We start from the raw sequence: 14082 nt of genomic DNA, 5'->3' as shown, positions 1-14082 counted from the left end.
TCAGCTTGGTTCCTGAGCTGTAAGTAGACAGGGAAAGCTGTTATAAGTCCACCACAGCCACTGGAATAGGCCAGGGGAGCAATGGTAACAGCAACTGTAAAAAAAAAAAAAAAATCTGGTCCCAGCAGGAGGTGGGAGGAGGCAGCCTTTGGCCAGACACAGCTCCCAGGAGGAAAGCCAAGCTTTCTCTCCTGAAAGCTGGCATCTCTGCCATTCATCACGTTTGGGCTGACTCTAGGTTTCCACCTGTCAGCTTCTGCCAGTGCCCAGAGGCTTAGGGATAGACCAAATGATTCTCTAGCGCCTTCTGACTTAGCTGTCCATGATTTGGAAAGAAACAGCAGTGGTAAAGGGAGGACTAAATGTGAACTGGCTTTTATTTTAGGCAGATAAAGACTTGTTTTTTTTTTATTGAATGAGTGATGCTTGTAGTTGCCAAGGCCACTATGTACAGAGAAGAGGGGGAGAATTTTATTTCTTAGTTTCTTCCTTCTTGGACAGAGTCCTTATGATTTCCTCCTTCGTGGCCTTGAGCCGCTCTTCACGGTGCTTGCAGGCTTCCTTGGTCTTCAACCTGTGGGCCTCAGCCTGGTCCACCAGAAGCTTCTTGTAAGCCTAGTCTGCCTTCAGCTTGCAGATATGTTCCACAAGAATCTGCTTGGTTTTGAACATATTACCCTTCACTTTAAGGTACAGGCTGTGATACATGTAGTGGTCAATCGTCTTAGGTTCACAGTATCTTCTGAGAAGCCGGCACAGAATTCTCAGCTTCCTCATCCAGGTTACCTTCTCATCGGAGCACTGGCAGTACCCTTTCCCTTACCTATGCCTATGTGCATCCCATTCCAGTGGGTCAAGGTGTCTTTCCAGCATCGAGCCCGGGAATGGACCATCATAGTCTTCCAGATCATCAGCCCATCTTTGATCAGCTTCTAGAACTGCTGATGTGAGGCGGCACTGGTGATTTCATTAGTCTTATTGGGGCCTAACCAGACCTTCTTTTTGCCACAGCGGAGGATGCTGAAGGCAATCCTCTGCTGAAGCCTGAACACACTTTTGGTTGCAGCCGCAGAGGCAAAATGATGAACTGGCTTTTTTTTATTCCACTCTGCTTCCCTCGTACCATGTCCCAGACACTGAGCCTGCCTAAGGTGTACGTGTCTGTGTGTAAATGACCTATAGTTCCCCACCACACTAAAAAAAAAAAAAAAAAGAAAAAAATTAAAATGCTATTTCTCCCTTACTATTAAAATGCTATTTCTGCCCTCCACCTGTCACCCCAGAATAGAAAGCTCACTTGTCATGGGACTCAGTTTCCTCAGACCTCATCAGAGACACTCAACTTCACATTTCCAAGGACAGCCTTGGCTATTTATCCTCTGATACATACCCAAAGGCTGAGTTTTCCCTTTCCCATTCCAGTTCCCAGGTCTGTGGAAAGACTGCTCACAGGCTTCATCCACTTCAGCCTTGAAGTGTCAAAGGGGAAATGACTTCAAATGCACAAGCTATGTTGCCCCCTGCTTCAGGATATGGGCACTTGGCGTGATCAGTTGTGTCCCAGTCTTTGTGACTTGTGGAGTGTAGCCTCCTCTACCCATGGGATTTTCCAGACAAGAATACTGGGTTGGGTTGTCATTTCCTGCTTTAGGAATCCCAACCCAGGGACTGAACCTGCGTCTCTTGCATTTCCTGCATTGGCAGGCAGATTCTTTATCTTCATGACACTGCTCTTATAACCTATGAAGCAAAGTTAGCAGTGAAGACCTGACTGACCCAGGCTGCTCCAGTGTTCTTCCTGCCTCTGACATCTCTCTTTTGGTTCTGCCCACATTGTCTTCCCAGCAACCTTAGTCAAGGTCTGAGAAAGCCTGCTGTAGTAGAAAGAGCCCTATTGTCTTGAGTCCCAAGCTCTTCTTTTGCCATTTAACAGCATGTGAGTGTGGGATAATCACTTATGAGCCTCAATTTTCCCTGTCTATGAGATGGAAGTAATAGTAGGTGCCATGACTGAAGGGTTAAGTAACTTAATAATCATGAATATAAAACAACACTCAGGACACCAAGAATAGGCTTTTTCATTAGTTGCTAAGTGAGTACAAAGTCAGAACACAAAGTGTTCCTTTTTTCAAAAAACTTTTAATTTTATTGGAGTATAGCTGATTTACAATGTTGTATTCAGTATTCTTTAACAGACTAATGGTTAAACATGGTACATCTGTGGTACTTCCATATCTTGAAATAAAATAAACTACTGATATATTAAAAAACTCAGATGGATCTCCAGAGGATTATGCTGAATGAAAAAAATTCAATCCCCAAAAGTTACACAGTGTATGATTCCATTTTCAAATGACAAAATTTTAGAAGTGGAGGATATATTAGGGGTTGTCAAGGGTTAAGAAAGGGGTGACATAGAAGCGTGATCATTAAAAGGGTAACATGAATCCTTGTGGTGCTGGAACTGTGGTAGCAGATTTAAGAATTTACAGAGGTAATAAACTTGCATAGAACTTAATATATACACATATACAGGTAAAACCAGGGAAATATGACTAAGACTGGTGGATTGAAATAATGGCAATATTCTGGTTGTGATGTTATGCTACAGTTTTACAAAATATTACTACTGGGTGAAAGTGGGCAAAATGTATAAGGGAACTCTCTGTATTACTTTTACAACTGCAATTACCTTAATTTTTAAAAAGGATATGATAGATTATTAATGTTTCTGCTGGGTATAGGAGAGAGAAGGGCCTGCCCTTGTGTTCCCACTGCAGAATTCCAAAGAGGAAGATTAAAAAATATTATTCTCATTGCATCAATAAAATGATTATAACTATGGGGAATGGGGTATTTGTATCTGTTGTACCAGTAATTCCACTCCCTTGAATTTACTTTAAAAATTACAGGAAGTTTTTCACAAGAAAAAAAGAATTCTGTAACTATTATGGTGATGGATGTTAACTAGACTCCCTGTGACGATAATTTTGCAATATATACAAATATTGAACCATTATGTTGTAACCTGAAACTAATAAAATGTTATATATCAATTCTACCTCAATAAAACATGAAAAAAAACCCACAAAGTTTTATGTGGTAGGATGTTCATCATGGTATCATCTGTAACAGTAAACATATCTAAATGATTAAAATAGTGGATGAGCTTTATAATTCATGACATATCCAGGTGATGACATAGTCTGTAGACTTTAAACATACTTAAAAATATAATACACCAAGTACAATGCCAGGTAGTTCTTCATTTTACTGAGATGTTCTGGGTATTTAAAAGAGCTAATATAGGTAAACGCACTTACAATCTATAAAGTGCTTGGCAAGTGCTCTGTGTTGCTGTCTTCTTATTTGGCTGTGCTGCACAGCATGTAGGATCTTAGTTCCCTGAACAGGGATGGAACACACATGCCCCCTGCAGTAGAAGCATGGAGTCCTAACCACTGGACCACCAGGGATTTCCATTCCTGTGTTGTTATCTTACTGGCTGTCTCTCCCAGTTCCATTCTAGATGAAGTTGTACTTCCAGGCAGGACACCACCCGAGGAACTCCTAGCTGAAGTCATGGGTATGGGGAAACTGACTTCTGGAGTGTGACTCAAAGAACTGGGGCTACTTCCTTTCCAGGAGACTGCCACCCTGTTTCAAATCATCAATAAAACTATGGACATTATCCCCAGGATTTGCACAAACTCACATTTGGCTATAATTCCAGGGGATGCATAAGAGTCTTTGAAGAAATGTCAGCCCTGATGACTCTGAAAAAGTAGTAGACTCTACTGTATCAACTGCTAGCGACTGAGCACCTACTCAGTATCAGGCACTTTCTGAGGTACTTTACACATATTATTTCACTAAATTCTCCTCACCATCTTAAAAGGTTATCTGCATTTCACAGACAAGGAAACTAGGCCTAAAAGAGGTTAAGGGATTTACCAAGGTAGCACAGCTAGTAAACAGCAGCACTAGCATTGGAGCTCAAGGCTGTCAGCCCGTAAACTTACAATCTTACAAACTTACACCACACATACTAGCTTTAGAACTGAGGAGGAAACTGCACTGAGGTACACGTCTGGAGGAGCCCCAGAAAATTACCCCTGTTCTTCCAACGTCCCTTGGGTAAATACAGACTTAAAACCATCCAAGGCAAAAGAAAAGTCTCTAAAGAGAAGTAGGTCCATTCTGAAGTCTTATATCCCATGAGTAAGTTTTTCCATGTATCTAACCTCTATCGTCTCTGCTAAAACCCTATCCCTTTACCTCTCTTGTTTCCAGTGGGGATGGTGAATATATGACATGATGCCCCTCCATGAAAGGTCCTGGGACCAGAGGGGATAGAGGAGTTTCTCTTTCCCCAGGACTGTTGGGGCCTTAGTTCCCTGGGATCTTCCCCAATGTATCAAACTAAACAATGAGCAGGAGAAAATGGATTAGGAAACTAGACCAAGGAGATGAGCTTGAAGGGTGGCCTGGGACTCCCTCAGAACCTTAGTGCTGGGCTCGGGTGAAGTTAAGGTGGGCTGTTTTACCCACCAGGCTCAGCAGCCAGTTTCATGTTTGACATCTACTCAGCCGTGGAGGTCCAGCCAGCATCGTTCATGCCAGAGCCTCTTGTTTGACTCAATATGACATCTCTATAGAAAGGAGGGCTCCAGGGGATTCTGCCACTCTGCATTTATTCCTCCTGTGTCAATACTACTTTGCTGTACTTGCTCAGGAGCAGCCAGTCCACTGGGGAGGGCGGCACTTAGAGATACCCAGGGAAGAGAATAATCTTGTGAGGAGAAGCCTGGGATCCTAAGACTTTTCTCTCAACATGACAGTCAGGAAGGAAACTGGGGCCTGAGTCCAGACATAGATTGGGAAGAAGAGGTGTCTTCCATCCCTCTGACTCTCCTTCCCTCCTCCATGCACTAGTCTACCCTGCTGGGACCTAGGCATGCCCACTGCTCACTTTGGCTTCCCTTGGCCCACCTCTCTTATGGACAGGAGAGAGTTAAAGAGATGGTATGGGCAAGCCATAAATTTCCCATCAGTGTGGGGAGGGGAGGACTGTTGGCAGGGAGGGGGGTAAGCTGGGGGGGGGGGTGGGGAGAGCTGGGAAAAAGCCAGGAGGTTGTCTCTAGGTAACAATAAACACTGCAAGCAAGAAGCAGCTGTTACACTTACTCTCCCTGCATCACAATGCTGAAATAACACTAATAAACCAGTGTGTCCAATGCATAGGCATATACACACTCAGGGCCAAATCCTGCTGTACCCCTAGAGCTGCCCTTTGCTTCAGGTCAGGGGCCTTGGTGCCAGTGGACATACTTGTCTTGGCCTTGCTATACTTCTGTGGAAGATGAGGACTGGTGAGTCAGTCTCAGAGCCAGAGTGGCATTCTCAAAAGAAGGAGGGTTTCAGAGGCTGGGGATTCTGGGTTCAGAACCGGAGGGCTTTCACTGATGGGAAGAGGTCAAATGGGGTAAATCTTGGCTGGGAGTTGGGAGGAGCAGAGGAGAGTGACAGAGAAAAAAGTGTAGCGAACAGACAACTACTTACCGTGTCTTCTCAGACTGGAGGGCAGGAGGTAGCCAGAAGTGGAGTCAGCTAAATGGAGGTGTAAGTTGAAGGAGAGTTGAGGAGAAAGAAGGTTTAAGAGGTGGTATTGGGGAGTGATCCTTGTATCTCCTGAGGTTGAACTCCCCACACCTGCCTACACCCACCTGGTGCACCAAGCCTCCCCCTTACAGCACCACTTTCATAGCAGAGCCAGGTGATATGTCAGTTCAGTACAGGGTTGAGCTTTATTATGGGTGTTCCAGCAGGGGTCCCTGGGTTTCTGATGCTGCCAGGAGGAGCTGGGGGAGTGGAACTGGTCACATCTCCCTACACAAAGAGCAGCTGGCCTGTACCTTTGTCCAGTCAAAACTGTCTCTGGATTCCAAGGAGCATCCCAGCAGAGGGGGCCCTCATCCCTGCTGGACAGCAGAGCTGCCATCAGTGACAAGAACAGAAATAGGCAAATGAAAACAGGTTCTCTCAGAGAACTCCCCTCCAATTCTTCTCTGAGGTTAGGAGGAGGATGCTTATTAAGTGTCTAGATACACTGGTATCCAAGATCCCTATTTCCTTTTGCTGAAATAGGGAGGCCCCTGGGACTGTGGTCTGGGGCATGGCTAGTTCTCCTGGTCCTCTTTCTGGCCCTGTGCTGCTGATGTGACCTTAAACAAAGTATTTTATCATCCCCCTGATTCAGAAAGTCTGGAGAAGATGCACATCGGCTACTTGGCCTGTAAGGGAAGAGAAAATCAGCACCTTTGAAGACCACAGTTTCTGTTTCCAGCAAAGAAAGTATAAGACCAAGTGGTAATCATTCCAGGTTCCGGTCTTAAAATAGTGTCCCTCTACTTAAAAAAAAATTTTTTTTGGGGTGTCAGCTGGGTGCCCAGAGCTGTGGCAGACAAGGGAGGACAGGGAGCAGTAGCTGTGACTGCCCAGGAGTGCTGAGCTGCCCAGCACATTACCCTGTGTGTAGCCCAGGGACACAGTAGAGTAAGACTAGCCTCTCCTATCCTTTCCTCACTGAGAAGCCTCTCCCTGGGAATGCTCAGCATTCCCTGCCATCTTCTCTCCCTTTTCCCTCTCTTCTTTCTTAGCTGGGGTCTCTCCTTGCCCTACAATCCAGATGAGAGACCTCTATCCACAGAGCGCAGAGTTGGGGAGAAATGGGGCAAAAGGGAGTTCTAACAGGCCTGGATGCCTTCTCCTCTTATTGTTATGAGTCATCAGAACCTTGAGCTCAGCTGAGCTGCCAGCAGCTTTCTCCCTCCCTAGAGCCACTCCAGCCAGGCAGACAGGCACCTACAGGACCCAAGAGCCCACCATCTTCCTACTTCCATGGCCACAGTCCCCTTCTTCATCCCTAGGAATCTGCACCACAGACACACTGAGATGAGTTAGAAAGAAGTGTGAGAGACCCCAACGTGTGCTCTGTGCTGTAGCAGAGAGCCAGCTGCCTGTACGGCAGAGCAGGATCACCAGCCAGGAAACCTGGCACAGCCTGGGCACAGAGCCTTGTCATCATGTGAGAGGGTGCGTGAGACAGGATGGGGTAAGGAGGCTTTTTCAGGAGCAGGCATCTCCTCCTGGCTCCCTCTCTGGTCACTGTCTCTTCTCCATGGCTTATCTCCCCAGGTATTGATAGACATCATGGCACTGCCACCTCTGAAATGTCTTCCTTCACCTCCTCCATGTCTTTGGGAATTCTGCATGATAACCTTCGAGGTGTCAAGGTGGGAGGGTCAGACATCCAGCTCTCTTACCAACCAGTGGGACACACTGACGGAGAAGGAGGAAAGGAGCCCCAACAGAGTAAAAGTTAAACCTGGACCAACACAGAATCCCTCAGCAACCCCTCTTCTCTAGAGCGCAGGGGATACTGGGTACTGCTACTTCTGCTTTCACTTACTTCAAGTCTATCCCTCTTTCCCAGCAAAAGCTCAGGGTTACTTCTGGATTCCAGAGCAGGCTCCAGGCTCTGACTCCAAGGCTGTAGATGTCATACCCTTGGTTAAATATTGAGAGTGTGAGGCAGGGCTAGTGGAGATTGAGGGGAGGGAAGTCTTGTTCCTGAGAGAAACATCAAGAATCTATCAATAATTGAATGGTTTAAGGGCCTTTTAGCTCCTCCAGTATACCTCTAATCCTGGAGTAGGGGTAGACAAAGGGTGAGAAAGAAGGCCTTCAGAAAGCCTGACGCCTCTTGTCTTTCTCCACCGAATGCTCTTCTATTGCTCTGTTTCCCTAAATAAGAGCCATCTAATAAATCCCCTCAACAACACTCAGTACGAATAGCCTGCTTTAAGTTAGGTAGCAACACCCCACCCAAAGGTGGGACTATAGGCCTCAGTTTCCAAATTCCCCCTCTCTATCTTCCCTCTTTCTGGCTTTTCCCTGACCTCCGCCACACCTCTTCCTGCAGGTTCTTGGAAGCAGGCGCAATGCAAGGCAGCCTTCTCATCTTGTTGGTAGTAGAAAGGGCAGAGAATCAGACAGCCAAGGAGATGGCCCTGAGGGTCTAAGAAAAGGGCAGAATGAGCCTGGGGGCACTTAAAAAGGCACATCTGGGTCTTTCCTAGGGACTTTGGGGATATTAAATGCTGAGCGTACTGAGATGAGAACATATTTCTGGGAGTAGGGGATAAGTGTTGGGGGCTTGGAGAGTGTGACAAAGTCTCTAAAACTCACACAGCTTTCCAAGCTCTCTGCCCATCCTTGTCCAGACCTCAAATTAGTCCCATGAAGCACAGAACAAACAATGTTGAATTTTTTTTTAATGTTGACTTTTTTAAGGAAGGAAGGAGATGCCAGGAAATGCCCTCTTTGGCAACGTAGTGGGCAAGTCACTTCTCTCCATAAGTCCTTCTTAACTCTAGCATCTGAACAGTGAAGGAGGTAGGGGTGGGGACAGCTGGAAACATGCCCCTCTCTCCAGTGTTCATCAATACCTTATAGAATTGGACGGGGCTTCACTAAGAGCTTTGGGCCATCAGTTCAGTTCAGTCGCTCCAACTCTTTGCGACCCCATGAATTGCAGCACACCAGGCCTCCCTGTCCATCACCAACTCCCGCAGTTCACTCAAACTCACGTTCATCGAGTCAGTGATGCCATCCACCCATCTCATCCTCTGTCGTCCCCTTTTCCTCCGGCCCCCAATCCCTCCCAGCATCAGAGTCTTTTCCAATGAGTCACCTCTTTGCATGAGGTGGCCAAAGTACTGGAGTTTCAGCTTTAGCATCATTCCTTCCAAAGAACACCCAGGGCTGATCTCCTGTAGAATGGACTGGTTGGATATCCTTGCAGTCCAAGGGACTCTCAAGAGTCTTCTCCAACACCACAGTTCAAAAGCATCAATTCTTCGGCACTCAGCTTTCTTCACAGTCCAACTCTCACATCCATACATGACCACTGGAAAAACCATAGCCTTGACTAGACGGACCTTTGTTGGCAAAGTATGGTGCTGCACAAATACAGCGGCATTCCTGACTCAGCTTTCAGGGCCTTAAGTTTTAATTCTCTCTTCTTGGCCTAGACATAGGACAAGACCACGCCTTGCTATATTTTGGGGCATAATTTTCTCTACCAGTTTTTACTGCAGCAGAAAAATTTGTCATAAGATCTCAGAAAAAGCTCAATATTTAGTCGCCATTGGGGAATCTATATCTTGGTTAAGGAACTGGGGAAGTTGATGTATTTCCTCCCCTGTGCCTTTTAGAATACAGTAAAATCTCATGGGAGTGGGTAGTTCTGGAGGATCTGTCTACATGAAAGCAAGGGAATGAAGATGCCTTCTGGAACAGACTGTATGAGGGAAATGTCCCCCCAGTAATGCACCCACCTTACTCCCTTAAGTTACTTTCAAAACTCAGGGGTCAGAGACAGGAGACTCCAAGAAACGGAAAATAATACGCTGCCAAACCTTTCCCCTTGACTTTGCTCCCAATACCCTACCTACCTACATTTTCTGGTGTTCCCAGGAATTCCCCAAATCCAGGAACAAAAGTAACTCCAGGACAAGATTCAACTGTTCCCCTTCTCTGGGTCTCCGTTTTCACATCTGTAAAACGAAAGGTTTGAAAAGATGAGCTCCAAGTTCTCTTCCTTACAACAGTAAGGGTCTATGATTCATATTCCAAGGCATCAGCCCTCATTTGCATGTAATTTCCATGGCACTTATTTTATGTCTAAACGCACAGAAATATCTCTGAATCCTGCCCCTCTCCTCCCTCTCACCAGAGTCTCCAGGTCTTTGGTCCTTAGCTCTTATCTTCACCCTTCAAGGACCTCAAAGCTCTGTCCTCACCTTCCTTTCACAATTTTACAGCACTCACTGGGACAAGCTCAACTGCACAAAACTCGGGAACAAGAAAATAGCCTTACCTAATATTCCTGGCTGCAATATGGGGGCTCAGAACTGAGTCAACTGGTGAGGTTCCATCCTTTTTGAAGGTCCTGGCAATTGGGGGGAAATCCCAGTGCCTCTCCTCCTCCTCCACCTTGCTATTCTCCATGCCAGAACGCAAAGTGGCCAGTGATTGATGGGCCTGGGTTCCTGGTAACCGCACCCAGTGGCCCAATCCTCCTCCCCTACCCAATCTCTCCCCTGTCCCTATTCAGAGATCAGATTGTCTCATGTTGGTCCCTGAGGTCCCATTAATTAAAAATACATCCAATTAAATGGCAGGTGAAAACGTGCTATTGGAGCTCTCCACCCCCCTGCCCCAGCTTGGTCCCCCCCACCCCCCTTTTAAGGCTCAGCTGTGCTTTGAGCTGAGAAAAAAAAAGAGAGAGAGAGGAAGAAAGAGGGAGAGAGAAGAGGAAGACATAGAGGTGGGGGTATGGGGGAAAGCTATTTGAACCTCTGCCAGGGTAGCATGTGCCAGCCTGGGAGGGTGGCACTGTGCCCTGGTGTCTAATTTCTGGAGGTGTGAGTAGGTTCAGTCAGCTGGGTACCCACTTCCATTTCCCTTAAAGGGGCAGAGGGAAGTCAAAGGTTGCGGCTAGCTTTACTGCCCTCCTTCTGGGTTCGGTGAATGAAAGGTAGAAGTGTAAATGGTAGACGGCCCTTAAGACAGGGTGTGATGTTCAGGGGTTGCAAGAGGCTGAGGCTTCTATTCTTGGTATACTGCTCTTCCCCAAACTGCAAAGAAGATAACGAGAAGCATGGTGGGACCCAGGTGGCAGGACATGGCAATGCTCCCAAGCCAGGCTGTACCTACCCCTGCCCACAGGAAAGCTGAGAGAAAAATGGAGGGAGGGAGGAAGGAAGGAGCCATGATTTGGGTGGGAGCAGACGAGTCAAATAGGATAAAATATACCAGCATGGACATTTGCATGGGCAGCACCTTATAAGTAAGAGGCTCTGGAGGGACCTACTTGTTCTTTCTCTGTACAAAAAGAAGCAGAAGTAGTACAAAGTCACCTCAATCTGGCAGGCTGTGAGTAGGGCATCTTTTCTCCTTCACATTTATGGTGTCCCCAGCATTTTGTAAGGCATCTGTCCTGTCCTCCACTCCTCTAAACCCTTCCGGCCCCAAGCAAGGCAAAGTTAATTGGCACTGAGAGCTGCTGGGTGAGGAGTTACAAAAAAAGGAGTAACTAAAAGTGGTACTCAGAATCCAGGCAGTACTGGGAGTATCTGCCAACTGAGGGCCCCCTCCTGGCCTCCCTGGCAGTCTCAGTACCTCCTCACTTCACTTTAACGCTAATTGGAGATTTTAATCTGCGCTGCTGCTCTGCTCGGGGTGCTGGGGGGAGCGCCAGCTGTGCAGCAATTCCAGCAGCACCGACTGTTTAATCAAGCTGTCCTCCTGGGGAGGGACCCTCGGGCATGGGGGTAGGAGGGAGGAGGAGAACCTCTGTCATCTCCCTTAGCCTGTTCAGCATAGAAGGGCTTCCTGGAGACTGAGGACCAAATGTGGGAGACCTTATCCCCACAAGGGCTCCATGGCCCTTGGATCCTTAGTGGAGCCAATACACATATGGGAGCACCATGAGGCTTAAGGGCCGAAGCAGTCCCCATCCCATCCTGCTTTCTGACACCTTTTTTGGCACAGAGCCCCAGAGTGTCCTGGGTGTCCTTTAGGCACGCAGGCTGTAAATATCTTTCAGATCATCTGAGCTCTGCAGGTTTGTGCTGGGAGAAGTGATGGGGGCATAGAAGGTTGAACTTTGCTACTCTCTCAGTCTTCTCAGTCTCTCCCTTTCTCTTAAGAGAGCTAACTCTTTAAGAGCTACTTCTCTTGAAACAATTATCATAAGAGACTTTTTTTTTTTTTCTCTCTGAAAACCCAGATACCTCCAAACTCTGGGCTGGAAAGTGACTGTCTAGAGGCTGACGACAGGTGGAGCTTGTTACACCCCTAAAGAAAGAAACACCTGTACAAGGTGTTTGGTGCCTTAAACTAGGAGGCTTCCGAGGTTTGACTGGGAATCGACATGTCAGTCCACTAGGGAAGAGCATTCAGGGTCTCAGGCCATTTTTAAAGGAAGATCAAGTGCAAGAACAATGAACTATTCTTCTGGCTCCTTGGGCCTCTGAACTCAGGCTCTCTGGGTATTTTTCTCACTTCTGTCTCGGGGAAAGAGTGTGGTGCCCCCCTCTCCCTTCACCCAAATGCTGTCTGCTAAGGGGCAGGAGTTTTAATTGGTCAGCAGCGCCCTCGTGTGGCAAAAACCAAGGCTGTAGCAGCCCAAGTGGCCCAGAAGCTTTGAGGGATCAGACATCCAGATTGACAGAGGGGTAGGCACGGTACTCTAGGTACCCAGTACTTCCAGAGACATTTCCTACTTTCGAACACCTAACTCTCCATCCATCCCACCCTAACTGCCTCACCTCCAATTCAAGGTATGTGCCTACCAGGGGAGGGGGCACCTTACCCAGAGCTGGCATTTGCTTAGGCCTACTGCTTACACTGTCTGGATTGCAGGGGTGAAGAGCCATTGCTGACAGAGGAGATCTAAGGTCAAAAGGGTAAGCTGATATCAACTACAATGGCAGAAGAGGCTCTGGAACCCCTGCCAACTCCCTACAGGTGCCAGACAAGAGCTGCTTTCTGAGCTGGAGACTGAGTATTACTTACTGATGGGTTCTGCCCTACAGTGATCCATTTGCTACTCCCTGGATGTGTCTGAAAATGAACAGGGACAGACTCTGAAGAGTCTGAGATCCTTGTCCTCAGGAATGGACACAAGATAAGAACCTTTCCCTCAAAAGATTCAAGTTATTCCCCAAGGTTCCAGGCCATAGGGTAGAATGCACATTTGGGACTTCAGGCTTCCAGCCCTAAGAGAAGGGCTGCCTGTCATTAGACCCTAACACTATCCATTTACTGTTCCCTTCTTCCCTCACCCACTAAATGGGAGAAATGGTTTTGAATTACAGAAAAGAGGATGGTATCTAACATTAGGAATGTCGCTCTAAATATTAGGGCTGGAAGTCACCAAGCCAGAGAGCTAAGTAAACATGGCCTTCCCCTTGTTTGGAGATATTTAACAATAGAGAGAAATATTCCCAGAGAGAAATATGATCCTGTTCGGGGTTGGAGGGTAGGGAGAGGAGAGGACCTACCTCGCCAGAAGAAGGGTAGGGGTAGGCACTGTAGGTTGGTGCCCGGCTCAGTTCTGGGCACTGAGGATGGGAATAAGCAGGCTGGCAGACCTCTACTTCCGGTGTCCTGCACAGTGTGTGGACAGGGGGCATGGCCCATCAAACCTGGGAAGGATGTGGAGAAATTGATGAGAAGTAGTAAAAAGGGACATCAATGTCCTATCCTCAGAAGAAAGAGAAAATAGCTTTTTAGGGAAAAAGAAGTCAGGGCTATATGTGAATGACATAGTGGATGAGTGAGGCAGGTGTTGTAGAGAGGCTGAGAGTAACAAATATTAGCATCACATTATTGAGTAATAGCTGATCAATAGATAAGAACAGGGATGAAATGACCACTAATGTCAATAAAGGGGGTTACCCATTCTAGCCAGGAGGGAGGAACTACTAATCAGAAGGTAGGACACTGGACTTCCCTGGTGGTCCAGTGGCTGAGAATCTGCCTGCCAATGCAGGGCACATGAGTTCGAACCTTGGTCTGGGAGGATTCCACATACGGTGGGGCAACCAAGCCTGTGTGCCACAACTACCGAGCCTGTGCTCTAGAGCCTGCATTCCCAACTAGAGAGGAGACCCCCAACTAGAGAAATCTGATGCACAGCAACAAAGACCCAGCACAGCAATAAATAAATAAATAAAATTTTATTTTAAAAAGAAGGTAGGACACCATAGTAGAGTCAAAATAAAAATTAAAGATCTCCTAAGGCAATAGAAATAAAAGCAAAAATAAACAAATGGGACCTAATCAAACTTATAACCTTTTGCACAACAAAGGAAACAATAAACAAAATGAAAAGACAACCTACAGACTGGGAGAAATTATTTGCAAATGATGTGACCAACAAAGGCTTAATTTCCAAAATATACAAACAGCTCATACAACTCAGTGACAAAAAAAACCAACTCAGTCCAA

The 14082-nt window shown here is 46.7% G+C and overlaps 1 protein-coding gene and 1 pseudogene across 4 annotated transcripts in view; both read right to left on the bottom strand.

Moving 5' to 3' along the window:
- Positions 432 to 13265, bottom strand: LOC102175440 (annotated as a pseudogene).
- Positions 8929 to 14082, bottom strand: part of CDK12 (cyclin dependent kinase 12) — a 58210-nt gene continuing 53056 nt past the window's right edge. The window contains exons 15-17 of one of the 4 annotated variants that reach the window (XR_310802.3): positions 13134 to 13277; positions 12443 to 12522; positions 8929 to 9620 (exon numbers count right to left, since the gene is read on the bottom strand). The gene's annotated coding sequence lies outside the window, so the exon portion shown is untranslated. The remainder of the gene's footprint in view (positions 9621 to 12442; positions 12523 to 13133; positions 13278 to 14082) is intronic. The other 3 variants (XR_001919743.1, XR_001919744.1, XR_001296879.2) reach the window with 3 other exon arrangements.

This window comes from Capra hircus, chromosome 19 (assembly GCF_001704415.2).
Source record: "Capra hircus breed San Clemente chromosome 19, ASM170441v1, whole genome shotgun sequence".
In the NCBI taxonomy this organism is placed as follows: Eukaryota; Metazoa; Chordata; class Mammalia; order Artiodactyla; family Bovidae; genus Capra; species Capra hircus.
This window is presented reverse-complemented; position numbering and strand designations above follow the sequence as displayed.